Source organism: Antechinus flavipes, chromosome 3, assembly GCF_016432865.1.
Source record: "Antechinus flavipes isolate AdamAnt ecotype Samford, QLD, Australia chromosome 3, AdamAnt_v2, whole genome shotgun sequence".
NCBI lineage: Eukaryota > Metazoa > Chordata > Mammalia > Dasyuromorphia > Dasyuridae > Antechinus > Antechinus flavipes.
Window position 1 is genome coordinate 480,919,895 of NC_067400.1, and position 27,191 is coordinate 480,947,085.

At 38.8% G+C, this 27,191-nt stretch overlaps 1 protein-coding gene across 5 annotated transcripts in view; it reads right to left on the reverse strand.

Moving 5' to 3' along the window:
- The window catches only part of PKNOX2 (PBX/knotted 1 homeobox 2), a 363,592-nt gene that overhangs the window by 148,407 nt on the left and 187,994 nt on the right, over window positions 1-27,191 (reverse strand). The window contains exon 1 of one of the 5 annotated variants that reach the window (XM_051986746.1): window positions 10,924-10,997. The exons of the other annotated variants lie outside the window; for them this stretch is intronic. The gene's annotated coding sequence lies outside the window, so the exon portion shown is untranslated. Of the gene's footprint in view, window positions 1-10,923; window positions 10,998-27,191 lie in introns of those variants that run through there. 5 annotated transcript variants of the gene reach the window in all.

The window sequence follows — 27,191 nt, forward strand, 5'->3', positions numbered from 1 at the left end:
TAAAGTTTCAGACTCTTGGCACATTGGGCTAGGTGTCTAGGGGAATCTGAATTCTTAGAATACTGATCTCTACTTTTTTTGAGTTCTGACATCCTATTATTGTTTCTTTGACTTCTAGACCCCTAGACTCACACATGACTCCAATCCTTAAAGAATGTGTATAGCCTGCTTAAGACCTGGGATATTAGGATCACTAGGAAAGTCATGAATTGCCTGACTTCTCAACCTATCTCCACTCTTCTTTCCCACCCCCACCCCAATTCCTCTTATCATTGCCTGAATGCTCAGTGGAAAATTCATTTCCTTATGTTAAGATTTATATTCCTAACAAAACATAAATACCCAATGAGAATGATCCAAGTTTTCAGTTCATTTAATTCAACATATATTTATTAATTGCTTTCTGTGTCTATACAGTGCCCAGTATATAATGCCACAAAACAAACCAGTCCCTGCTCTCAAGAAGCTAACATTCATTTGGGGGAAAGAACATATGCAGAGAAAATTAAATACTAGATAATAAGAGATATTCACAAAGTATTTTCTTGGAGGACAGATCTAATATGAAGGGAAGTTTGTTAATAATAGAATAGGTACCATGTAGCATAATGGAAAGGTAGGATAGAGAGCAATAGGAACAAGAATGGAGTGGGGCTGACCAGGATGGGTATGAGGGAGTAACGGCAAGGGCAGATAGTTGCTGCTGAGGTAGAGTACAATTCAGGATCATAAGGACTCGTGTGCAGAAATATGGTAGTAGCCAGTCACACCCTTCATAATTTCTTTTTTAAAATTTTTTTCTGATTATATATGTACATCATCAACTTTTTAAATACACATTTCTTTATGAATCATGTTGGGAGAGAAAAAGCAGAAAAAAAGGTAAAAACCCAAGGGGGAAAAAAACAGAAGAAAAAGGGGGAAAAATGAACATAGCATGTGTTGATTTATATTCATTCTCCATAGTTTTCGCCCTGGATGAAGATGGTGTTTTCCTCCAAAATTTATTGGGATTACTTTGGATCACTAAACTTCTGAGAAGAACCAAGTCTTTCATAGTTGATCATTACACAATCTTGCTGTTACGATGTACCCTATTCCAAGTGTACTGGAACCTGTATTCCAGATTCTACTTGTTTCGCTCAGCATCAGTTTGTGTAAGTCTTTTCAGGCCTTTCTAATATTAGCTTGTTCATCATTTTTTTATAGAATAATATTCCATTATTTCCATGCATCATAATTTATTTAGCCATTCTCCAATTGATGGGCATACACTTATTTTCCAATTAATTGCACCCACAAAAAGCTGCAACAAAGATTTTTGCACATGTGGGGTTCTTTTCCCTCTTTTATGATCTCCTTGAGACACAGACCCAGTAGAGACACTGCTGGATCAAAGAGTATGCACAATTTGATAGCCCTTTGGGCAGAGTTCCAAACTGCTCTCCAGAATGGTTGGATCAATTCATAACTCCTCCAACGATGCATTAGTGTCCCAGGTTTCCCACATTCCCTCCAATAGTTATCATTACCTTTTCCTGTCATCTTAGCCAATCTGGGAGGTGTGAGGTGTTACCTCAGTTATTTTAATTTGCATTTCCCTGATCAATAGTGATTTAGAGCAATTCTTCATATGGCTATAGATGGTTTTAATTTCATCATCTGAAAATTGTTCATATTCTTTGACCATTTGTCAATTGATACTCTTCACAATTTCAAAGGTGATATTTATTGATTTGATCATTGATTTGGGAAGTAGTGATAGAGAGGGAGAAGAGAGACTAAGAGAAGTCTTGCCTGAAAGTCAAGGAAATAGTGTATGGAATTCAGTGTTCCTGCATGTGCCAAGCACTGTGAGCTGGAGATACAAATAAAAACAAGATAAAACCTAAACTAAATACTTCTGGGCTTTGTAAACCATCCTCAACTGTTCCATTCTCCTTAAGTGCTAGCTAGCTGCAGCTACTGGGGGGGATCAATGGAAGTTTGAATCGAATTTGAATTACTCAGCTTTTGAAGGCTTTACCAGAAGAGTTCCTCCTCCTGGCATCAACATCCATTCCTCTAGCTAGAAGTCCCACTGCCTCAGCCCCAACCTAGCACCAGGAATAAAAGCATCTTTAACTGAACAGCTCCTTTCTAGTTAACACCATCTTAGCCTCCTGTAAAAACACATTTGCACCTCAGTAAAGAATGTAATTAACTAGTGACTGACAACAGGAAGAGCTAAATATCAGCACAGATAGCAAGGAAATGTAAATTTAGAAATTTGTCTGAACAAGACTTTCCTCCACCCACTTCCCGCTCCCTTCCAGGGTCTGAGCTTTGTTTTCAGGTTGGGAAAAGGAGGGCATTGGGTATCACGAGGGAGGCCAGATTCCCTAGGAGCAAAGGAGGGGAAACCAGGGCACAGCTTGTTGGGCTAAACTGGGAGAGAAGAGGCAGACTTGTTAATGAACTCCCATTCACACAAAAAAGGGCTGAAACAAAAAGCCAGAACAACAGCCTGCCCTCCCCCTTTCCTACCTTCCAACTAAGCTCTTCAGAAAGAAGGTAAAAACAATCATACACTGATAGAAACAGAGAACCAAATGAGAGGGCCCAAAGAGCTTAGTGGAAAAGGAGACACAAGACTCCTTCCTGGGGCATAGATTCTTGCCTCCAATATTTGTTATAATGGTGAAATCAGATTGCAATGAACATCACAAAAAGTCTCAAAAAGATAGCATGAAGCTGAGATTCTGGGCAAAAGGGAGAAAAAGAGGGGTATTTACTTATTTAACATATGGCCTCAGCTTCCTCATCTACATAATGAGAATTCATTTATCATTCATTCAACAAGCATTTATTAATCACCTACGATGTGCTGGACAATAGCTATATATAAGAGCTGAGCTGAAAATTGAGCGCTGCAGAATTGTCACTTTTGAATTGTGATGCTGGAGAAAACCTCTGTGAGTCTCTTAAACATTGAGATCAAATCAGTCAATAGCTAAAGAAATTTATTCATTAGAAGATCAAATACTGAAGCTGAAGCTTAATACATTGGCCACACAATGAGAAGACAGGACTCATTGGAAAAGACCCTGATGTTGGGAAAGATTGAAGACAAAAGGAGAAGGGATGGCAGAACATGAGGTGAGCAGACAGTGTCATAGAAACAACAAGCATGAACTTGGACAGAGATCCAGAGATAATGGAGGATAGAAGGGGCTAGCATGCTTTGGTTCATTGGATCACAAAGAGACAGGAGTGAAAGACTAACAAGAAAAGTGCCAGGTATTGATCTACAGAGATCAAAACAAAACAATTTTTACCTTCAATAAATTTATATTTCTAATGGTGAAATGCATATGTATACAGAAAAGTAAACACAAAATAGATACAAAATAATTTCATGCCAGAAAAAATCTTTCTGTAAGATTTAGCATTTGAGATTAAACTTGAAGGAAACTAGGAATCCTACAAGGGGGAGTGATAAGGAGGGCATTCAGAATAGGAAGACAGTCCTATGAGAAGACCCAGAGATGGGAAAAGGTGATAGGTGAAATGAAAAGCAGACCAATGTCAAGTGCATGAAAAAAAGTAATATCCAGTGTCTTGAAAGGAAGGCTGAGTTGGACTGAAAACAACTTGAAAGAGCAGGGCTTGTATTTCATCCTAGAGGTAATAGGGAAGCAATGATGTTTCCTGTGGAAAGTGACATACATATAGTCAGACCTATGTGAAGGAATTTCACATCTGAATTGAAAAGAGGAGGGACTAGAGGCAAGAAAATCAATGAGAAGATTGTGATGATAGAATGATGAAGGTCTGAATGAAGGTAGTGGCTGGTGAGAGCAGAAGGGGACAGATGTCAGAGGGGTGTGTGTTGCTATATTTCATGGGATGAGAGAGGTTATTCTGAGGAAAACACTTTGTAAATAGTTATACAATTATGAGGGGGTTTTTGGTAACACCATTATTATTAACAACAACAAATCAAACATTTGTGATTTCATCCATTTTTAACTTAGAAGGAAAAACACATCCCTGGTGACATAGTCTTATTAAGTGTAAAAAGCAGAATTTAAATCCAGGTATTCCAGCCTCCAAGTTCAGCACTCTATCCCCTATGCCATATTGTCTTTAAATAACAATGATAATAACACCATCTATTTGGAAAAGGATAGACCGTGTATATAATCACCTCAGTTGGGTTTTTGGTTTATGTTTTTGTTTTTTTTAAACTCATCTTCAACAAATTTCTCTGAATCAATGCTATATGTGTGATGATACCCCCTAAGATAAATTCTGGGGATTACCTGTGGAGTTCTCTTCTTTTCTCTAAAATATGCAGTTCTCTGGGAGCAGATTTCTTGGGGAGCTTTTGGAGGTAGCCTTAGTTTCAGTTCAAATCAATAATCACCTCAAATGCAGCCAGCTGTCAAAAGTTCAGTCCTTTATTGTTTCTTCTAAAATAGCCAGGTAAGCTTTCCTTGGTTCCGAGAACTCTTGTTGCTAGTCCTTTGCCTTTGCCTCTGCCTCTGCAGCCTCAGCCTCTCCTCTTCTGAATCCCCAGTTCTGTCTGACTGCAGTCTCTGGCTTCTCAATCTCCTCAACTGACTTCCCCACTCACTCCTCGATGACTGACTCCTGATTGAGGCTCTAAGAGCTTCTTATATATGATCTCTTAAAGGTGTGAATCCAAAGGTTGACTCCTCCTCTGAGAGAGTGGGATTGTGGGAGGTGTAACTTTGTGAATCTCCGGGACTTGTGAACTCTAATGTGTGAACTTTCAAAGATGTAAACTTAAGCATTGTTTCTATCAATTCCAGTGAGTTAACACTTTGTAAGGATTCTAACAATTACCCATTTTAGCCGAGTAGAAACAAACCCAGATCAAGAACTCACAGAACCTCAGGGTGGAAAAGAAATCACCTAGATCAATCCACATCTAATACCTTTCCACCACATCCCCCTAAAAACAGTCATTGGGCCTTTACTGGAAGACCTCCAGGGAGTCAGAGCCCACTAACTCCCAAAGTTGTGTTCCTCTTCTTTACAATTCATGTTTTTTCTTTGTTTTTACAACTGATTATAACTATCAAACATTCTTTTAATATTGGATACAGTTTTTAAATGAATTAAATTTATTTCTATATAATATTTTATTTTTTCCTCAATTACATACTAAAACATCTTTTTAAAAAAAAGTTTTGAATTTTAAATTCTATCCCTTCCTCCTTTCTTCCTGAAACAGTAAGCAATCTGATATAGGTTATACATGTGCAATCATGTAAAATATTTCCATGTTAGTCATTTTGTGCAAGAAGATTCACATTTCTATACAATTCTAATCAAGGGCGTGCTAGAGTCAGCTATAACCAGGGAGAGGGGACTGATTGTTAAAAACGCTACAAATCAGGGATTGATTTATTGTTTTGTTGATTGTTTAGGTCAGAGATATAAAAATGGCCAGTCAACTGCAGCCCAAACCAAATTAAATTGCAAATGGTAAATTTATTTAACAAAATAAGTAAAAATTCAATCCAACATAGAAAATACTACTATGGGGTTTTCTAAGTCAATTAGCCAGGCAGACCCAGTTTCTATATTTGACATCAATAATTTTCTGATGGCTCCTACTATCCATTCTATGCTGTATCATATTTCAATTTATTTTATTCAACAATTTCCAATTGAATTTTGGAGGTTACTGGCCATGAACTTAACACTTCTGGTCTAGATTTAGGAAAATGTTAATGATGCAGATTAAAATTAAGAGTCACTTTTTTTCTTCTGAAGAGACAGTTGTTAAATATTTCCCAGCATACACTTGGTTCTGATTGTTAGGAAATTTGAATTTCCTTGGAAGCTAAATTTCCCTCTTTGTAACTTCTTATATCTGTTCTCTGGGACCAAGTAGGACAAGGCCAGTCTTTCCACACAGGACAATCCTTCAAATACCTGAAGCTGGCCACCATATTTTCCTTGAGACTTCTGGAGGCTAAACACTTTAAATTTCTTCAACAGATCTTCATATGACCTGGGTTTTAGGGTGATCACTATGCTGGCCACTCTCTTTTGAATACACTCCAGCTTATCGAGGTCATTCCTAAATCTGGTTCTCAGAAGTGAACACAGGCCAGAAAAAGCCTAATAACCTCCTTAGTCTCAATCACCTTGACTTTCATAGATGCCATATTATGCTGTTGATTCTCATTGACCTTAAATTTCACTAAACTCCCAAATCTTCTATTTATTAATGATCTATTAAGCACATACTTATGTGCTATGTGCAAGGTATGGTTTTAGGCCCTGAACATTTTTGGGCCGTCCATTTTTCACTGCTGTAATGAAAAGACTTCCTTTTCTAATGCAGCCTAGAAAATGTTCTGTAATTTATGGTCTTGCCCAGGAACAATCAATTTGTAAACATGTATTAAGCAGCTGTATGCCGGTAGTGTGGTAAGCACTAAGAGCTGCTAGGTGATACAGGAATAGATTACCAATCTGGAGTAAGGAAGACTCATCTTTCTGAGTTCAAATCAAACCTCAGACACTTACTAGCCACGTGATTATAGGCAAGTCACTGAACTGTTTACCTCAGTTTTCTTATCTCTAAAATGAGCTGGAGAAGGAAATGGCAAACCACTCAAATATCTGTGCCAAGAAAATCCTAAATGACCTTCAAACAACTGAACAATAAGTGGTAAGCAAGTGTGAATTCAAAGACAATGAATGAAAAAAAATCTTCATTTGAAAGGGTGTAAGTAAAAAGATTACATTCTGAAGCAGAAGGGAATGAGTGACAAGTGAAGAGTAATAGTACATATATGAATATATACATGATGACAAAGAAAATAAATGCAAGGTACTTTGAGAAGAAAGTTACTAGCACTTAAGGTGGGGGTGGGGGAGAAGAAAAGAAGATTCAAGACTTCATATAACAAATGGTACTTGAAGGAAGAGAAGGATTCTATGAGGTGAAGAAGGGCATTCCAGGTATGGGCAGGGCAGCGGCAGGATGCATGAGAGAAAGTCATTATGGCTGGACTGAAGAGGAACAGGAATGTTTTTTAAGGATGGAAGGACTTGGGGGGTCCACTGGAGGAAGGGCTTTAAAAGCTAAACAGAAGAGTTGATTGCTCATCCTAGAAGTAATAAAGAGCCACTGGAGTTAACTAAGAAGGGAATGACAAGGTCTGATATTTCTCTCTTCCTCTCTGTATGCGTCTGTGTGTGTGTGTGTGTGTGTGTGTGTGTGTGTATCTCTCTCTCTCTCTCTCTCTCACACACACACACACATACACACACACACTGCATTAGAGGTAAGACTTAAACTTGAAGTTTGACTCTTTATGTCCTATGCCAGGGTTTTTCTAAGGCACCAGGAAATATAAAGACAAAAGTGAAAAACCATGTAGAAGCTCAAATAGCTTACATTCTTGTGACTATTTTTCAAGAGAACTGTTTGTTGTCTAAAAACTCTTCCCCAATCTGTGAAATTGACTTTTTGTAGCTAACTACAAGTTTTTTATAGTTTACTTCTTCAAATTTCATCTTATTAAATTTCAACCCATCATTCTGATGCTTTTTTGGTCTTAATTGGAAACTATACAGAATTTCCACAGACTCAGGTGACTTCTATTCCCACCTTCCCTTGTTTGAAAGTATAAAGATTGAGTGGAAAACCAATATGTTAGTAGTCCTCACTTTTGTCTCATCTACTTCAATAAGCAAGTCAGATTATTTATTATTTCTGAAGAAATATAATATTACGTAATTCTAGGGAACAGTTGTTTCTACAGGATGATGGGGATGAGCAGGGAAAGGTCATTGCAGTATAATGGAAAATGGACAGCTTCTGATTTAGGAAGCTGTGCTTTAGGAGCATGCTACTTCTGACAATACTATGTGACTCACATTTAAAAGAGAAGGGTTGAGGTTGAACCTGCCATTTAATTGGACTAGTAAAGTTTTAGACGAGGAAACTTCCTTTATAAATTCAGGTCAACACTTTCTCTGCAACTTAAAGTTTTACAGTTACCCAAAGCAATTAGAGGTTAAGTGACTTAGGGGTAATATAACTGGGATGTGTCAGAGGCAGGGCCAGCTTTCTATCCACTATAGCACACTGCTCTGTGTGTGTGTGTGTGTGGGGGGGAAGTATGTGTATGTGCACATACACACTAATGATTAAAATGTTTAGAATAATGTTATTATCCTGGGTCTATATTCTCAGAGGTTTCCATTCTACCTCAACCTTTGGATCTTCTTCTCTCTACAAGAGCCAGCGATGAGATTCACTTAGAGGCACAGATAATGCCAGTGGTATTTCTGATCAGAGAAGGATTCGGTATCATATTCAACTAAGGTCTTAGAGAGGCCATGAGAAATGAAGAGGAAACATTATCTCCAGAGGCCATCCTCAGCTCGGTCCTGGCAACATCATAGATAATTACAGAGGCAAGAGTTGCATGGGAGCCATGAGAATGAAGAGAAAATATGCGAATGAAATGCCACAGCCAGGTCTTAGGACTCTGAATGGGGACAGCGGCTGAGACCAAGAGCTTGAGGTGAATGGAACCTCTGTGCTTCGGAGCATTGGGTGTTAAATGTCAAGCAAGCAAAGAAACTGACCACACTCAATCCCCCTCTCCTCTCCTTCCCCATGTCCTCAGAAGTTGTTATTAGGATAGGGCTGAAGTTTTCTATTTCTCAGCAGTTTGGCAAGTTAATCCAAGCCTTTGGCAATGGGAATGGAGTGTTCTTGCTCCAAGACTAAGCCACTTAATTGTGGTCCTTTCTTTCTCAAAAAGGACCAAATGACATTATTATGTTAGAATCAAGTTACAGTGTGTCCGAGTGTGGCTGACCAGACTGATACAAGCTGGAAATGCTCTGCCACAGGTGGGACACAAATAGTCCCTATGAACATTGGGATGGATTCTTTAACTTTGCACATATCATGTATCTCTTAAGCTAATAGAGTATAGCACCTTCTCTGATGAAGGCACTTGATGCTGGGTGTTCCTGTGCTAGTGTCGCCCGTGTCATACAAACAATTCTAAAGTTCTCAAGAGAGATTTTGAGACTGGCCTTGTATTGCTTTTGCTGATTATGAAAAGAGGAGGTTTTGTCCCAGGAATTCAAAGATGCTCCCATTGTTCATCTTTATAAAGGTAAAGGGAATAGATTGTCCTGTGACAATCAGCGGGGGGGTCTCTCAGTCATTGCTGGCAAGATTCTTGCCAGAATCTTCCTTAATAGACTGACTTTATGTCTGGATAATGTTTACCTACTTTAGAGCCAATGTGGTTTTAGGAAGGGCCAAAGAACAATTGATATGGTGTTTGCTGCCTGTCAACTCTAGGAGAAATGCCAGGAGCAGAACAGAAGTCTGCCTACAATATTTGTAGATCTGATCAAGGCCTTTATTTTTTTTTGGGGGGCGGGGGGTGAGTGGGAGGGAGAGAGGAGGGGAAGGAAGGCTACTTTTATCATAAAATTAAACTGTAAAAGCTGAAATACAAAGCAAGTAAGACACTGTCCCCAAAGCTACAGAGGAAGAGAATTATATGTAGAAAAAGGAATCCAAGGATTTTCGCTATTAGCTCTTAAAGTTAGTTCATTTTCTAAATAAGGAACTCATCTGGAAATTGCTTAGGGGCAGCTTTTCTCTAAAGATGGCCCCACAAGTGAAGTACTTGGGAATTTTGCCTGGGAAAAGGGAAAAGTTCCTTGCTCACTTCTCTGTCCTGGTGAGTACTGCTTCATCATGGTATTAGAGATAGTGAGCAGACCACAGGGGAGGTTGAGAATACCTAAAGGCTCACCTATGCTGTTTTCTTCCTCATCTGGAGAAAAAGAAAATGCATAAGATGTCCTGAAAGCCATTGGGCACAACACCATTTTTCTTTTTCTTTTTTGGTGATTTTACCTACACTTGCTTCTGGACAAGGGACAGTGATTCCTGAGTCTCTGTTTTACTTCTTCCTTTTTTTTTTTTTTTTTTTTTTTGTCCTCTCCCATCCTTTCTCTTCTTCCTTGAAAATGACAATGATTAGAGAGAAAAGCAAGAATACCCAAGGGAAAGAAAGTTCTACCTGCTAGACTTCACAGAATGTTCTAAGAGTCCATCTAGTGAAAAGGCTCAGAACCAATGGATTCTATGAGGCAAATTCTAGGGGTTCTAGGAGTGAAAAAAAAAAGTGAAAAAAGATTGTAGACCCGAATAAACAAATCTTAAGCATTATATGGTAGTTTGGGGTCATCAGGTATTTTCTCTACCAGTAAATACTAATAGTACAATTACCATCATATGGAAAACTGCAAAAAATTTTGACTTTAAAAAACACTTTACACTTGAAGAGATTAGGAAGTACTGAGTTAAATACAAGATCATAAGCCTAGAAAAATGTAGGTCCGTAGAACCGCCCTAGTCCAAATTCTCTTTTTTATACCAAAGGAGACAGAGGGTTCAAGAAAGATGACATGCTTTATCCAAAGTCATGAAGTGAGTAGGGTAATAGAGCTGAGACTTGAACCGAAACCTATGGGACTTTTAGGTTTAGTACCCATTCCACCTTTTCTATTTTCTTGCCCTTTCTAATACTGAGTAATTTCTTCCAAGGGTCTCTAACAATCTTGATTCACCAGTCAAATCCACTCTTTCTCCTCCTTTCCCTCTTCTGTTCTCCCTCTCCCCTCTTGCTTCTATCTATCTCCTCCTAGACTCTGCATTAAAGAGGATGTACTATACTATACTGCACTATATTACACTAGTATTAGGAAAGAAAAATCAGGGTTGACTCCCCACTTGGGGATTAATAAAATACACGATTGAGAGAAGAAATAAGATCAGAGGTGACACCAACATTTCACCTTCAGGGCTCTACTGAAATAAATAGATTTTTTCCCCCATAACTAACAACTTACCTTGTTTGACTTGTTTTCCAACAGCCTGGAGAAGGCTTGAAGGCAGAAATATCACCTCTAATCTCCTTTCTATCACTGCTAGCAATTCCACTGAGTATAAGGCGAGCAACTGACATGACAGAGAAGAGAGGAGAATGAGAGGCAGGCTGGGAGGAGGGGGATGAGAAGGCTGCTGCTGCAGTGCAACCTTCCAGATTTAAAAGCCCATTGCCATTAGGCAACATTTGTACCCCTCAACTATCTCCCTTTAGGAGGCAGAAGGGGAGCTGGGGCACTCTTCCTCAGAAGCTGAGAGGAGAGAGCCCCTCCTCTTCTTCATTCCTGCACAGATCTTTTCCCTCTAAGAAGCCAGCAAGCAGTCTGCTCCCCCTGTAGTCCCTTGACCGGGAGGCTAAACTTCAGCCCCGGTTCCCTGAACACCCAATTAACAGTCAACCTGACAGGCAGTTCCAGGTTCCATAGGAGGTAGCCAGAGAGACTAAAGTGGCAATAGATGCTATGGACACTGGGTCCAGTGTGACCTAACTGGCCTGGGTACCCAGAAGCAAGAAAGGATTGGGGGCAGGGGGAGAGAACTCTGGAAACATAATACTTCACATCAATCATCAATGTACAGAAACAGATTCACTTCTAAAGAGCTGCTCATGTTAGTTAGCTCCCAGGAATTGGAAAACTGGGGCAGTCCTGAGAGGACAATGTCTCCAAAGAGCTTTGGGAATTTCCTCTATTAGCCAATGAGCATCAGGACACACTTTATGTTTCCCAGACAAGGAACAACTGGAAATTTTCTTAGCTGGCTTTAGATAATGAGGATTTGCTCAATTTGCATGGAAGGATGAACCACACTTATAACTACATTCAACCACAGTCTAAACTCCCTGAGTAGAAAAACATCTATAGCACATGTGTAGCTGGCTGGACTAGTACTTATTCTATTCGTTTTGGCATTTAGTCACAAATCGCCTTAATTTTCTTTCTTTTACATGTGTGAATTTAGTTGTTGTAATGGAACTGTAATCTCACCAAAAAATGGGACTAGATCTTAAATTTCATCCATTCATTCAACATACACGAATTAAACATTAACTGTATGCAAAATACTACACTAAGCACAGAAAGAGATATAATATTTAGACAAGACAAGGACCTCACATTCAGCACAGTCTTTATATACATTGGGATAGCTATAATGCATAATATCATACAAATAATCAAGTATTATATGAGAGATGAAATCAGGAAAGACTGCCTGGAGAAGGTGACATTTAAAGCAATAGGCATGTGAAGAGAAAGAAAAATTTAATTTATGGTACAGAGGGAACTATGAGAAAAGAGGGACAGACTTATTCCAAGTGGTTAGAATGTAGAGTATGTGGAAGGAAGCAATATAAAATAAGGCTAGAATGTCAGAGAGGGGCACTTTAGTGGATGAGCATCCTTGAAACACTGAGTAAAGGAGTCTAAATTTTACTTTGTAGGCAATTAGAAATGCTCAAATAACTTTAATAGTGGTATATGAAGGTGATGGACTATTATTGTTCTATAAAAATGATGAACAAGCTGATTTTAGATAGACCTGGAAAGATTTATATGAACTGATGCTGAGTGAAACAAGCAGAATGAGGACTATATTGTACACAATAACAGCAAGAATGTGTGATAATCAACTATGAAAGACTTGGTTCTTCTCAGAGATTTAGTGATACAAGGCAATCCCAATAAACTTTGGACAGAAAATGTCATTTGCATCTGGAAAAAGAACTAAGGAGACTGAATGTAAATCAATACATGCTATGTTCACCTCTTTTTAATCTCTTCCATGGTTTTTCCCTTTTGTTCTGACTTTTCTCTTCCAACACGATTCATAAAGCAATGCATGTTAAAAAAAAATTGATAAATAATTTTTAAAAAAACTGTGAATAGAAAGATCTATGTATAAGAATGGTTTGACCAGAAGTAGTTTGAAGAACAGAGGGCCAGATGCAAACTATATTGTAGAGATCAAATATTAGCATCTGACTATATGTGCAAAATGAGAGGGCTGGATAAAAGAGTCAGAGGGGCCCTCAAGATTTCAAATTTGGGAGTGAAAAAAACAGCTAGTAACCTGCCTTCCTGGACCTCATTATCTGCGGAAACTCAGCATAAAAGATGAAATCAACTCAGAAACTCACTTGGCCTATTCAATTCCATCTCACCCCCACCCACTTTTCAACTTTTTTTTTTTTTTTAATGTGCTATCTCTTCTACTAGATAAAGAAGGAAATGGCAAATCATTCCAGTATCTTTGTCAAAAAGCAAAAAGCAAATGGACTCAAGGAGAGTCAAATACTACTAACTGACAATACAACAATAACCTCTACTAGATTGTAATCTCCCTGAGGGCAGGAATTGTTGTGTGGCTTTCTCTATATGCCCAGCACTTAACACAGTACCTGGCACATAGTAGGCACTTAATAAATGTTTTCTGAATGAATTTCATTACCAAATGGTGGTTAAATGAAGGAGCTAGTCAATTCATAAAAAACAAGTTTTACAGGGGGAAAATCACAAATATCACAAATTTGGTTTGAACAGGTTGAATTTAAGTTACATGAATTGTATCCATGTGCAAATATCTTGGAGAGAGTGGGATATTCTAATCTGGAGCTCAGCAGAGGTCAGATCTAAAGCCATGGAGAGAGAAGACACCTGTATAGAGCTGATAGTTGAATCAAAGGAATGAGATTGCTAGGGAAGAGGGTTTAGTGAGATCAAAAACAAAACCTTTGTGAACAATCACTTTCAGGGGTCATGGCAGAGGATAGTCAATGGGGGTTGGGGGAGAGAGAGAGAGAGAGAGAGAGAGAGCGAGAGAGAGAGAGAGACAAGAGAGAGAGAGGACAGTTAGGAGTTAGAAGAGAAACCAGAACGCTTTAGTTCTTTTGAAACCAAAGAAGCAAGCAGTTAACTAGTAGGACGTTGGGTGGGAAGAGGTGAAGAGGGAGATTGTCAATAGTGTCATATGCTGCATAAAAGTCATGAAAAATAAGAACTGAAAAAAAAGGTCATTGGTTTTGTTTGGTGACTTTAAAGAATGCAATTACAATAGAATGGTGGGAAGAAGTCAAATGGCAAGGGGTGGAAGGGAGAATAAATAAATAGTAGAAAGTATTGGGTTTTTTTTTTTTTTTTTAAGTTAGCAATGATGGGGAAGAGAAAGATGGAACAGTAGCTGATAGAAAGGCCAAAGAAAAGCTTTTTAAAGATCCAATAGGTCCAAGCCTCTTTGTAAACAAATAGGAAGGAAACAGAAAAAGAGAGAAGTCAGACAGAAATAGAGAAAGTGACAAAGACAAGGACATAGAAACAGACACAGCCGATAACAACAGAAACACATATATACATAGGTTGCCAGAGTAAGATATTGGAAGAGGTGAGAAGTAATGAGATGAGTAAGTCAATAAACATTTATTGTGTCTACTATGTTATGTACTAAACATTGAACCAAAGATGCTGTTAGATAGATTAGCTTTATTGAGGAATAGGGATATCTTTTCTTCCATGAAGAGAAGGAAAAAGAATGGGTGATGATGCTGAAAAGATTGGAGGAAAGCAGAGAGAGCTGACATCAGATGGCCTCGATCTGCTCCATGAAGTAAGTTAGCAGCTTTAAATGTAAGATTTCCTCTTGTAGCTTTCTTAACATTTACAGACTAGTGCTTGGTGCTTGGTGAATTGAAGTAACCTGGCAATATGAAATTTTTATTTTCATACTTTATCATTCAACTGTCAGTGATAGTCACTCCAAGTTATCGAAAGTTTTGTTTATCCCTTGAAAGCTTCCAGAAGAAATCATGAATAATCAATTCCAATGAATAACCAACTATAGGAAATGTTGTATGAGGCATTAAATCTTTTGATTGACTGTAGCAGATGAGATTCATTTTAACTCTAGAATTGTGTGGACTTTGGAACTTAGATCTTAGGCCTTGGATAGCATGAGTGCTGGGAACAGATGTGGGATTCAAGTTTGACAGTGATATGATGTCCAGTCAAGAGTGACAACCTGGGAAATGTAGTCAGGTTTGGGATGGTGGTGGAGAGGAAACTACAATAGAAAATTTCAGCTAGAAGCAAATGTCTCTTGTAACTCCATGAATAAATTCTCCCAAGAGGATTCCCTCTCTTGGGGAAACCCTTCAGTCCCACCAAACCCACTGACATTTCTTCAACTCTACAGAGAACACATTAGACTTTTTACCTGTCACTTTTTCTCATCTCCATCTGCTCTTTCAGCTGAGTGACTCTTGGCTCCCCCTCCCAAAGCAAAACATAGAAACCCTAGGCTGCTAGTGATCAATTATTACTAAGACTGATCTGAGAAACTAGACTTGGAACTACCCTTTTCAGCACCAGGAACTTTTTCAAGCTACTTTAGAATGAGTCTTATTACAATTCAACTTTCCCTTCAACCTTGCTATACCAGAACTGGAATCCAATGGTTGAAATACAGGGGGTATATTTAAAAGAGCACTGAACTCTTGGATGAAATTCCAGCTCTTACCTAAAATGGCTGTATCTTTAGACAAACCATGTCCTCTCCAGTTGATTTACAACGTCTTTTCTAGGCAGGAACCCCTCCTGTTTCTATAGAGTCCATAATACATATAACCCCCAACATTATCACCTCTTTCTCTTTCTGAGCTCTAGACTTGGAATCAGAATGACTTGAAATTTACTAGCTTAGTGATTCTGGGAAAGTCACTTATATTCTCTTAAGTCTTAATTTTTCATCTATAAAATGGGGACAATAATAATATCTACTTTACATGGGTATTGTGATGATGATCATGTAAGACAATTTTTAAGTTTTAAAATCATGTAACTGTTAGATATTATATTTTATCTCTAATTCTTCATGATTCTATGAGATTTCTATGTATTTTCACATGAAAAAATAACCTGACAGAAAATATGCTAATCAACACAATACTTGGAAGTTAACAACTTCAGATCTTTTGGAAGTAGGACTATATTCCTGTCTTGTAGGAAATAAGCATAGGTAGAACATAACCCACCTGCCCACACTGCTAGGAGGGGACAAACTAGGAGGGATCTAGCTCCTTTCTGTGCCTCACTTAGAAAATAAATAGAAAAAATTCTTCTCATCATTTGGTGAGTCGGTGACATTTCATTTGACAAAGAATCTTGGAAAAACCTCTCCTGGGACTAGTTTTGGGGCCAGCCCCTGATAATATTGCTTTATTCAAAGAGATGCAGGGAACTGAGCTCTGGATGGCCTTTTATATTGCAGTAATTTATGCAGAAAATGAGAAATCATTTTCTTCTTAGGAAACACACACACAAAACACACACATAGTCACTGAGGCACCCATTTCACATATACACAATTACACTCAATCACACTCACGGAGCTACTGTCATAGCCACCTACAGACACTCAGTGTCACACATATTCCTTGTCACAATCACAGCCACACAGAGAGTTGCAAATCAAGAGACTCAATAACAGACTGACAGACACACACACACACACACACACACACACACACACACACACGAAGAGACACACCTAACTTGCCAAACTGTCATATCAGGCAGGCTCCTTCCTTTATGCCTTCCAAGGGAAATTGGGATTTTCCCCTCACATGTAAATTTCCATCATTAAGAAAGGAATAAGAAAGATGACATTGAAGAAATTAATCTCTCTGTGCCTCTCCCCCTTTTTCAGGTCCCTTTTCCCTCCTTCAATGATTATACTTAATATGGAGATGCTGCAGCCCTGGTGACCTGCAGCCAAAGGCACAACTTCCAATTGAAGGAAGATTTACAGCTGATCCTTTAAAGAGATTTCAGTCATAGTAGGCTTCTTTAGGACATCAAAAGAGGAATAATAAGAAAAAAATAAAATTTTATAAAATTCCATTTCTATCCCCATGCCTACCCAAAATACTTCCTTTGCCACTGAAGATGAACAGGGAGTCTCTAGGACATATGAAAGTCAAAAGTTCACTCTGAACATTAGTCCAGCTTCCAAACAGCTCCAAAGCCTGAGAAATTCACAGAAAGGTAAGATCATTATTAGACTGGGAGTACTGGTTGTGAAATGAACCAATCATTCTGGAGAACAATTTGGAATTATGCCCAAAAGGCTATAAAACTGTGCATACCCTTTGATCCAGTAGTCTCACTACTGGGATCTGTATCCCAAAGAGATCATAAAAGAGGGAAAAGAAACCACATGTGCAAAAATGTTTGTAGCAGTCCTTTTTGTAGGGCAAGGAACTGGAAATGGAGTGGAAGCCCCTCAGGTGGGGAATGGCTGAATAAATTATGGTATATGAATGTAATGAAATATTATTGAAATGACGAGCAGGCTGATTTCAGGAAAGCCTGAAAAGACTTATTTGAACTATAGTTGAGTAAAGTGAGCAGAACAGGAGAACATTGTGCACAGTAACAACAAGATTATGTGATGATTAACTGTGATAGACTTGGCTCTTCTTAACAATGCAGTGATTCAAGACAATTCCAATAGATTTGGGATGGAAAATATCAACTGCATCCAGAGAAAGAATTATGGAGACTGAATGTAGATCAAAACATACATAGTATTTTCATCTTTTTGTTTGTTAGTACGTTTTTCTTTTCCTTTTCATGGTTCTTTTCCCTTTTGGTTTATTTTTTTTTTTGCACAGCATGACAAATTTGGAAATATGTTTAAAAGGATAACGCATAACCTAAGTCAGATTACTTGCTCTCTTGAGGAGGTTAAAAAAAAAAAGTTGGAACACAAAGTTTTTAAAAAATGAATGTTGAAAACTAGATGTATTTGAACAAATAAAACACTATTGAAACTAAAAAAAAAGAAGAAGAAGAAAAGACTGGGGCCTCTGGTTTTAGTTCAGGTTCCATCATTAACTAATTAGTCGTTACTTGAGGCAAATGTCTTTGTAGGTACTTCTGTTAAAATGAAGGGACAGCAGCAATGGCAAAGAATAGTATAATACTACTTTAATATTTTAATGGCACTTTATGCTTTTTGGTGGTTTGTTTTTTCAGAGGGAAGATTATTCTGGTGACAAATCCCCCAATTTGCTTTCTTTACTTTATTTTTTTAATTGGACCAGATCTATGATTTAAATTTAAATTAAATCTATGATTTAAACTCAGATTCCTGATAAGGAAATTCCCTCTCAACCAAAGTACATGTGAATCCACTGTCCAAGAAGCTTAGAAAGTTGTCTGGGTTACTAGGGGATTAAGTGAATTTCTTAGGGTCATATAGTTTGTATGGATGTCAAGTCAAGGCAGGACTAAACTTAGATCTTCCTGGCTCTGAAACCAGCTCTCTGCACATTACAGCACACTAAATGACCATCTTCCAAACATTCTGTTCTGACCCAGGCTAATCCAACCCACGAGAGAGAGAGAGATGGGGGATGCACATGAGAGCGGTAGTTCTTCCTCCAGATTCCCAAAATTTGCTTTCTGCCAATGAAAGCTGAAATGGTTCTTAGAGATCCGTTTCTTATTTTATAAGTGAGGAAACTGAGGCTCAGAGAAATTATATGAATTTCCCAAGTAACTCTGGAACGCAACCAATCTGGAATGGAAGCCTGATGATGCTATTAACCAGTACTTCTTCCTTTCCCCCCATTATGTCTCTTAGATCGGTCTTGTGTATGTCATGATTTAAAGTAGGATCCTCAGGCGTGCCATATGGCATCTGGAGGAACATTAGATCCCCATCTAGCATAACAATGGAAATAATGTATCAGAGTGGGGAAGTAGGGTCTTCTCTCTGCTACATGACTCTAATCTAATTGTTACTGTCTCTTCCTAAAACTTTCTAGAGGAAATTCTTACTGACTGTCGTGCCCTATCTCAAAGTCCCTCAGGGAAAGGGAAGGGAGGGACACAGTTTGGTCATTTGAACCAAACTAAAGAAGCCACTGTAATTCAAGGCCCTCAGTCCTGTATAATCAGTGGATATATGAGGTGAATAGCTTATATTCTTAAATGATTGACTGAATATTGGATGAATGCTTACCACTGAAGGGAAAAATCCATCAAAGGAATCTTCACTATCCTTTTCCACTTGAGTCCACTCTACATGTAGCAGCAGTTAGTGTCCAGTGTTGTTTTAATCGTGTCCCTGCTCCAGACTCCAACATTATAGTGCCTTCCAATTACCTTTCAAACTTCTCCTGATGTGTGTTAAGATCCCCCTGACAACTAATAGCATATCCCTCTGCCTCTGCACCAAACTGATGAGGCTGAGTCCCTCAAGCCTGGAAGAATTTCTTTTCGACAAGTAGTGCTTGGGCATGCTAACTATGGGTGAGCAGAAAGGTCATGTCCTTGCTAGAATATCTCCCTTTTTTCTTTTCTAGAATGATGCTAAACAGTAGCAGCTGCCCCAGCACTGGGTATCATTATTATTGTTATCATGATGAACAGTTCCTATTAATCTAACACTAAAATTCTATAAGGTACTTTCCATATATCAGCTCTCTTAGGGAGTGAACCCATTTTGAAGCAGAAAATTATGGCTTAGAGAAATGATGGGATTTCCTGGGGATAGGACTTGGGGTGGAGGGGTGATGTCACATGGCTATTCAGTATCAGAGTCATAAGTTAAATTCCACTAAAGGAGCAGAGCAGGCAATAGAGAGAAGGTAAAAAGCTGCATCAATGTCTAGAATGAGGATGGTCATCATCCTGCTATAGTGTCCTGATCACAGCACATCTAGACTACCATGCTACCTGTGGGGGGTCAATTTTTAGGGAGGATATTGACAAACTGGAGTGAATCCAAAGGAATGTAACCAGGAGGTGAATGATCTGGAGAAGATACAACATGAAGATTGAAAGAATTAAGGATATTCAGCCTTAAGAAGAGAAGTCTTAGAAAGAACATAAGATCTGGGTCCAAGTATCTAAAGAGCTATCCTGAGAAAAAAAAGGCAGCTGTGTATCAAGGGATATACAGGAAGATGTATCAGGAAGATCTGAGTTTAAATCTAGCCTCAGGCACTTAGTAACTGTGTGATCCTGGGCAAGTCACTGAAACTCAGTTTGCCTTAATCCAAAGGAGAATAAATCTCTCCATTTCTTTGCCAAGAAAGTCCAGTGGACAGTCTGGTCCATACGGTCATGAAGAATGGAACACAACTGAACAACAACAAATCACACGAGAGAGGGATTAAATTTATTCTGTTTGTTTTCAGAATAAATATGAATAGAATTAATAACAATATGTAGAAGTTATAGAGAGGCTGATTTAGACTCAATATAAGAAAAAAATTCCTAATAATTAGAGTTGACCAAAAGTGGAATGAGCTGCCTGGAGAGATAGTGAATTTTTCCCTCAATGGAATTCTTTGAGTAGTGGTTGGATGACCATTTTTTAGAGGTATTTCAGAGGATTTATGTTTAAGTTATGGGTTGGTCTAGAAGAGTAAGGTCCCAAATCACAATCTTTGTACTCTTGCTATTATTACTGCTCTCCCTTCTCCTTTCCCATATGCTATCTGCGCTCCAATAAATACCCAATCCATCCCAGGGATATAAGACCAAACACTGAATCTAGGAAACTAATGGCAAAAAGAGGATCTTCTAGCTTAAGGCCAGAAAAAAAACAATCCTTTAGAGGTGGCTGGTAGGGGTCACAAGGGACAAGGAAGGTATTAGCAAAGCAAATATGAGGCTCTTGATACAAATGGAAGATGTAATACTCCTGGGTATGTGTATATGCACCAAATCCAAGCATTAACAATATGCCAAGAGAATCAGTGATTCTGACACCCTTTGCTCCTTTCTTCTTTGTCTTTTTCAAGAACCACTTTCAAATCTTTAGAACTAGGAATGGTGGGGTACATTTGCTACCCAATGGCAAAATACAGGTCAGAAAGAGACAAAGGGTTAATGACCAGCCAAACAATCCCATGTGGTGTCTGGAGATGCCTGACAAGAAGCGAGTTCTGATGAATTATTTTAAAATACAGAAGACCTTTGTGGTTCAAAAAGATATTTTATATCATCACCTCAACTGAAACTTAGAAAAGCCTATGAAGTAGATAGTGTGTTATCATACCCATTTTACAGATGAAGAAATTGAGTTTTCGATAAGATTAACTTACTTGACAATATCACATATTCCAAGTCCACTATTACAAAACTTCAATTAGTTGCGCCATTTCACATGACCCTCTGTGCTGGGCACTACACAAAGAAGAGTTATAAACACACAGTCCCTGCCTTCTTGGTATTTACAGGTTAGGGGAAGTAATACTGAAGTATGTAAGTATATATAGGACAGAACACAAGCCAAATAAAATTATTAAAACAGATCTCAAGACTAAACAGAAATCAGGTCTTGACATTTATGGCTAGGCTCCTGACCACCTCAGACTGACAAGTCCTTTTCTTTGAACTAATTCCAGCACTCTGGGATCCACACTTGGCCTTTATGATATACTGACCTGCAGCCCTATTAATTAAATGTGTGTGTGTGTGTGTGTGTGTGTGTGTGTGTGTGTGTGTGTGAGAGAGAGAGAGAGAGAGAGAGAGAGAGAGAGAGAGACAGAGAGAGAGAGAGAGAGACAGACAGACTGTGTTTTCAACTGAATCATTATCTCCTTAAGAGTAGGCACTGTCTTGTTACTATAACTTTCTACCCCTCATTCCCACCATTGTAAAAAACATTGCACCCACTCAATGCCACAAGGAACAGTGCTGGCTGAGAGGTAAAGCCCTGGAAACAGAGGCACAAGTGCGGCAGTGACCATTCCCTGTGGGATGGGGCCAGGGAAGCCCTGGAGCAGCTAAGGGACGTCCTGGATCTACAATGCAGGGAGGGGCTGGACGGCTGCCCAGACATCCACCACGCTTCCCTCTACCCCAGCTCTCTGGCTGGGCAATGAATAAGATCCTCTCGGGGGCAGTGCTGATGCTATCGTCCATCACCAGATCCCGGCCTTGGATCGGGGCTCCGGCACTACCCAGACAAGGTAGGCACGGGCACAGAAATGCACCCTCGCTCACCTGGGTCGTGTGTCCTCCTCCTTGACCCCCGTGGCCATTAAATCCACCAGGATCTTTACCTAAAAGAAACACTATCAGGCCAGAAGAAACAAAGTGACTGTCTCCAAGCAGGACACTGCACTGCCCACCAAGACTGCCTCTCTTCTAGGCCAGTGAATAATAGAGAGGCAAAATAGCCTTGAGGTAGTGGGCTCCATGCTGGTTGGCCTGCGGATGCGTGGGAGAGACTCAGACCTGTGGGGCTGGGAACTAAGGGATTAATAACACATCAACTTTAAAAGTAGGGAGGGTTTTTTCTTCTTCTTCTTCTTTTTTTTTTTTCTACTTCACAAATAGCAAAGTGAATGTTTGAGCATCCCAGCAGGGGGTTAATGAGGACTCTGATTAGTTATTCGGATTTCTTTATACTGCCTCAATCCATCCTAGTAGGGAAGAGAAAGGAAAAAAAAAAAAAAGCGGAAGTGGAAGAGGAGGAGGAGGATGAAGGAGGAGAAGAACTAGTTGTGGGGTATAGTGAGAAGATATGTATTTCAGAGAGGGGTTAAACGAAAGGCTTTCTTACAGACCATCAGAGCTAATCTATGATGCCGTTGTCTAAACCCCTTATTTCACAGTTGAAAAAACAAAAAGCAAAAAAACAAGACTCAGAGAAATAAACTGGTTTGTTCAAAGTCACACAGCAAATTAGTGATTAAGCACTCTCTCCTATTACATCCAATTCCTCTGTCCTATCTTTTTACTCCAACAAAAGTGAAATTTTGAGCCATTTATCCCCCCTAAACTCCCTTTCCTTTAGTTTTCTTTTGTTCCCATCTAGAACCCAGCAATTGAAAATAAAAAATAGATAGAAAAGACTGGAAATCCATCTGATGGGAGAGGGCCTTCAGGGGACCTGATGACAGTAGACTGAGCCAAAGGACATCCTAAAAGCTGAGGAGAATCTCTTTCCTTTGGCACAAGATCTCATTCTCTGGAGATCCCAGAAGCACCTGGTTTTTGGTTATAAACAAGAGAGCCAACACACTTGTAGGGCCAGGACAAGAGGATGGGAAATCACGGACTAACTGGGATCTGACTAAGAAGTTAAAAACCTATCTAGATAGCAAACTGTCCTCATCCTGCCGCCCTGCTACAGCAAAGGCATCACAAAGCTGTGCCAATCCTTTACCAGCCAATTACCAGGCCCCGCTAGGAAGGGGACAGAACCACAGAACATAGCCTAGGAGTTTAAGTACGACCACTAGGCAGAGAAAGAGCCTTCACACAGTGTCCAAGAATTAAGCCTCTGCACAGACCCTTTCTTCACTTTGGGATGTGAGATGCCCCCCACAGAAACAACACTATCTCTATCAAAATAATGCTATTGTTCCAGAGATAATCTGACAGTCAAAGCCAATCAATCATGCAACCCATCTCATACACTGGTCCCTGTGGCTTGAATGCTCCCAGTCTTTGAAGAGAATCACAGAATGATAAGGTTTAGAAGGAACTGTGGAGGTGATTTAGTTCAACTTCAGACCTGGGCAAAAGTCCATTCCACAACACCCTGATAGGTAGATAGACAGTCTTTGTTCAAACATGTCCATCAATGGTGTGCTTACTATCTCACAAATCAGACTCTTCCACTCTTGGCCAAATCAAATTCTTAAGATAGAATTTCTTCCATATTTTGAGTTGAAATCTGCCTCTCTGTAACTTGTATACCCTAGTACTAATATTGGGGCAATTAATTAAATCTAGTCCTCATTTTAAACTCATTAATAATAAGATCAGACCTGCGAGGAACTTTAGAGAGAAGGCAATAAGCAGTTATTAAGTGCTTAATATGAGATTGTGCACACAAGTAAAAACTAAACATAATCTCCATCTTCAAGAAGTTTGCATTCTAATAAGGAAAAAAATACACATAAAAGGGGCCATTTAATTCAACAATGTCATCTTATTTTTATATATTAGGAAACTGAGGTCCAGAAGTTAAATAACTTAAGGAAAGAGAGAGATAGTAAGTAGAAGAAGCAGAATAAAAATCAAGGTCCTCTTTTTTTTTTTTTTTTCCCGCCTTACCCAAGTTCTGCTCTTACCTTACCCTAAGCCCTGAAGATACATAATTTAAATCAACACGGTCTGTATTCTTCAAGAGTTCACATTTTAATTTTGAGAAATGACATATTCAGGAGAGGTTTTGTTTCAGGGTAGATGCAAAAGTCTGATGGTTCTGAGGTTTAGCAAGTTTAGACAGCAATGCCTGGGGGACTGGAAGGTGCACCCTTCACATGGTAAGGCTCAGTAGTCTTCTGTGTTACTAGAAGGATTATAGTTGTTGATTTCAATATTCAGCAAAGTGATGTGTCTACTTCAGTCCCTCAGTTGTTTGGGAAAGAGAAAAGGGAGCCTGGAAACATGACAACTGGAAAGGGAAGAATAAATTTAAAAATCAGAGTTAAAAAGGAAGATTCAGGCTACCACCCAAAAGAGTAGGGATGGGGAGGAAGACCTGAGACATAATAGGACAGGTGAAAGGGCTCCCCTTGGCCTGATCTGGCTGTACCTTCTTCATCAGTCCTCTCTGACCGTTTCCAATATTCCGGAGGGTATTTTCTCCAGAGACAGCGAGTTTATCTCGTCTAGATTGTTTTGTCTCAAACTTGCCAGCTTAAGGAAGGGGGGAAAAACAGAAAAAAGTTGAGTAGTTCTGCCTTCTCTCCATCATCTATTATCAACCAATCAGTTGATCCTTTCTTTGATGTACTCCCTCTCTTCCTCCCTCCCCCCAATTATAGCTCAAAGGAAAAAAAAGCCAAATTTTTGATGTCCTTGCAATTCATTACTGGTCTGAGTACATATATATTAATTATGCAACTATTGTTACAGGACCATGCAATGCTTTTATATTTCATCTTTATAATATCTCTGAAAGTCACCTCTCCAGGACAGGCCCTTATCACTTGACACTTGGACTATTAGAATAGCCTACTGGTGTGTCTGTTGTCTGCCTTAGGTCTCTCCCCAATCCAACCATCCTCCTTTCAGCCAGCACCAAAATGATTTTCCTAAAGTCCACCATATGCACCATCATAACTCCAATTGTTCTTTACAATTTCCAGGATCAAATACAAAATTCTTTAAAGCTCTTATAGTAAACCAACCTCCTTCTTTCTTTCAGGATTCCTATAATTACTTTTTACCATATAGTCTTTGACTCAGTGACACTGGTCTCCTGGCTATTCCATGAACAGGATACTTTACTTCTTGGCTCCAGGCATTTTTCTCTTTCTGTTCCCCATGCCTGAAACACTCTTCTTCCTCAACTCTATCTATAGACTTCACAAGCTTCAAGCTCCAGTTAAAATCCTAACTCTTACAGAAAATCTTTCCCAACTTCTCTTAATTCTATTGCTTTCCTTCTTTTATTTTTTCCTATTTATTCTTTGTCCAAACTATCTTGCTATAAATATATTTGTTTGCATGTTCTCTCCTCCATTATATTGTAAATTCTTTAAAGACATAGATTGCCTTTTGCTTCTTTTTGTTTCCCCAGCACTTGGCATAGTACTTGAGCACATAATAGACACTTTATAAATGTTTATTGATGGGTTAGTTGATCCTACATTGCCTAGCCTTGCTTCCATTTTTTAAATATCTAAGTTGTTTTATGTACTTCTTGTATATCCACATTGGTCTCTTTATATAGTTCTCCACTTTCTTGATCATTGAAGTACATCTTCCCAACTTTATTCTTGAGAACTTCCCATAACTCCTACATGGACTGACTTATGCAGCTGTAAGTCAGATTCCATTTATTCTTTTTCTGAAACTTTAACATTCTTTTCTGAAAATCAAGTGTAGGACCCTTTATCCATTTTAAGGTATTCTCAATGGAGATGAATACCTACTGGTTAGGAAGGAAATTTCCTTGGCTTTTTTCTCTTTGTCCTTCAAGGGATTAAGCCCTCACACAAACTGATGTGAACATACTGTGACTGAAAAGACAGATTTCCTATCAGCACTGAAATGGGAGCTAGAAGACACAACCCAGAAACATAACTTGCATTTTGAGAAAAACTAAAAAGAGAGATGGAAGTATAGAGCCAATGAAACTGATGTTGGAGTAGATATCAGGGCCAATAACAAGAGACACTGTGAGGATGGATCAGTTCCTGTTGGAGTGATGATTCAAGAGAATGAATACCACATAGTGGTTAATTTTTGCTAGTCCTTCCTCCTTCCCTTTCTATATTAATTCCAAAGCTTATCTGTTATTTTTTAAAGTTTGTACAGCTGATCACAGCAATTTTTGATTTATACCAAGAGTGGTATTTAAGAGTTGAAGGAGTGTTCAGATCAGCATGAAAGAGAAGAGAAAAGGATGAGAGTAAACATTGTAGGAAGTCATCAGAATTTGACTCAGTTAAGAGCAAAATGGAAGAGATCATTTTTGATTTGTATTCTGTAACTTCCCCAAAGCGGGACAGGGGAGGGAGGAGATTAAGGAAAGAGGGAAACATCTCTAGAGGACAGACAAAAACTAGAAAGAGAAAGAATGAGAAAGAGCTTTCACTATTCATAATGAGCAGGGATGCAAGCCCAGTAGTATAATGGGTGACATTTACATAACACTTTTAGTTTTATAAAACAGCTTATGCATATATATACGCATAAAACACACACACACACAATTAGTTCCTTACAATAACCTATAGGATAGGTATTGAAGGCATATTATCCTTATTTTGTAGATGAAGAGCATGAAAGTTCAGAAAGGTTGAAATAGAGATAACTACTTCTAGAAAGAAAATGATGTAACAGTGGTGAGGAAGGGAGGAAAGGAAAGAGAAAAAGAGAGAATCTCCTACTTACAATTATATTTCAGTCCGATTATATTTTCCCCCTTAATAACCTTCTCACAGCTTCTTGCTATTTCAACAAGACTGAGTAAGTGCACCGGCATGATCCTATTTTTTATGATTCCCCTATGTTACTGTGGATTCTCTTGAAGCTAAAGACTCCTTTGGACATTATCCTTTACTATTTCAACTCAGCAAGCATTTATTAAATGCTTTCAATAAACAAGGCATTATATGCCCAGCTGGCTGCACGGATATAAAACAAACAAACAAAACACCCTACCCTCAAAGAGCTTACTGTTCTTTTGGAGATACAGTGTAGAAAAAATAAATGGAGTTTGAGGAAGCAGAGAACACAACCAAGAGAATATT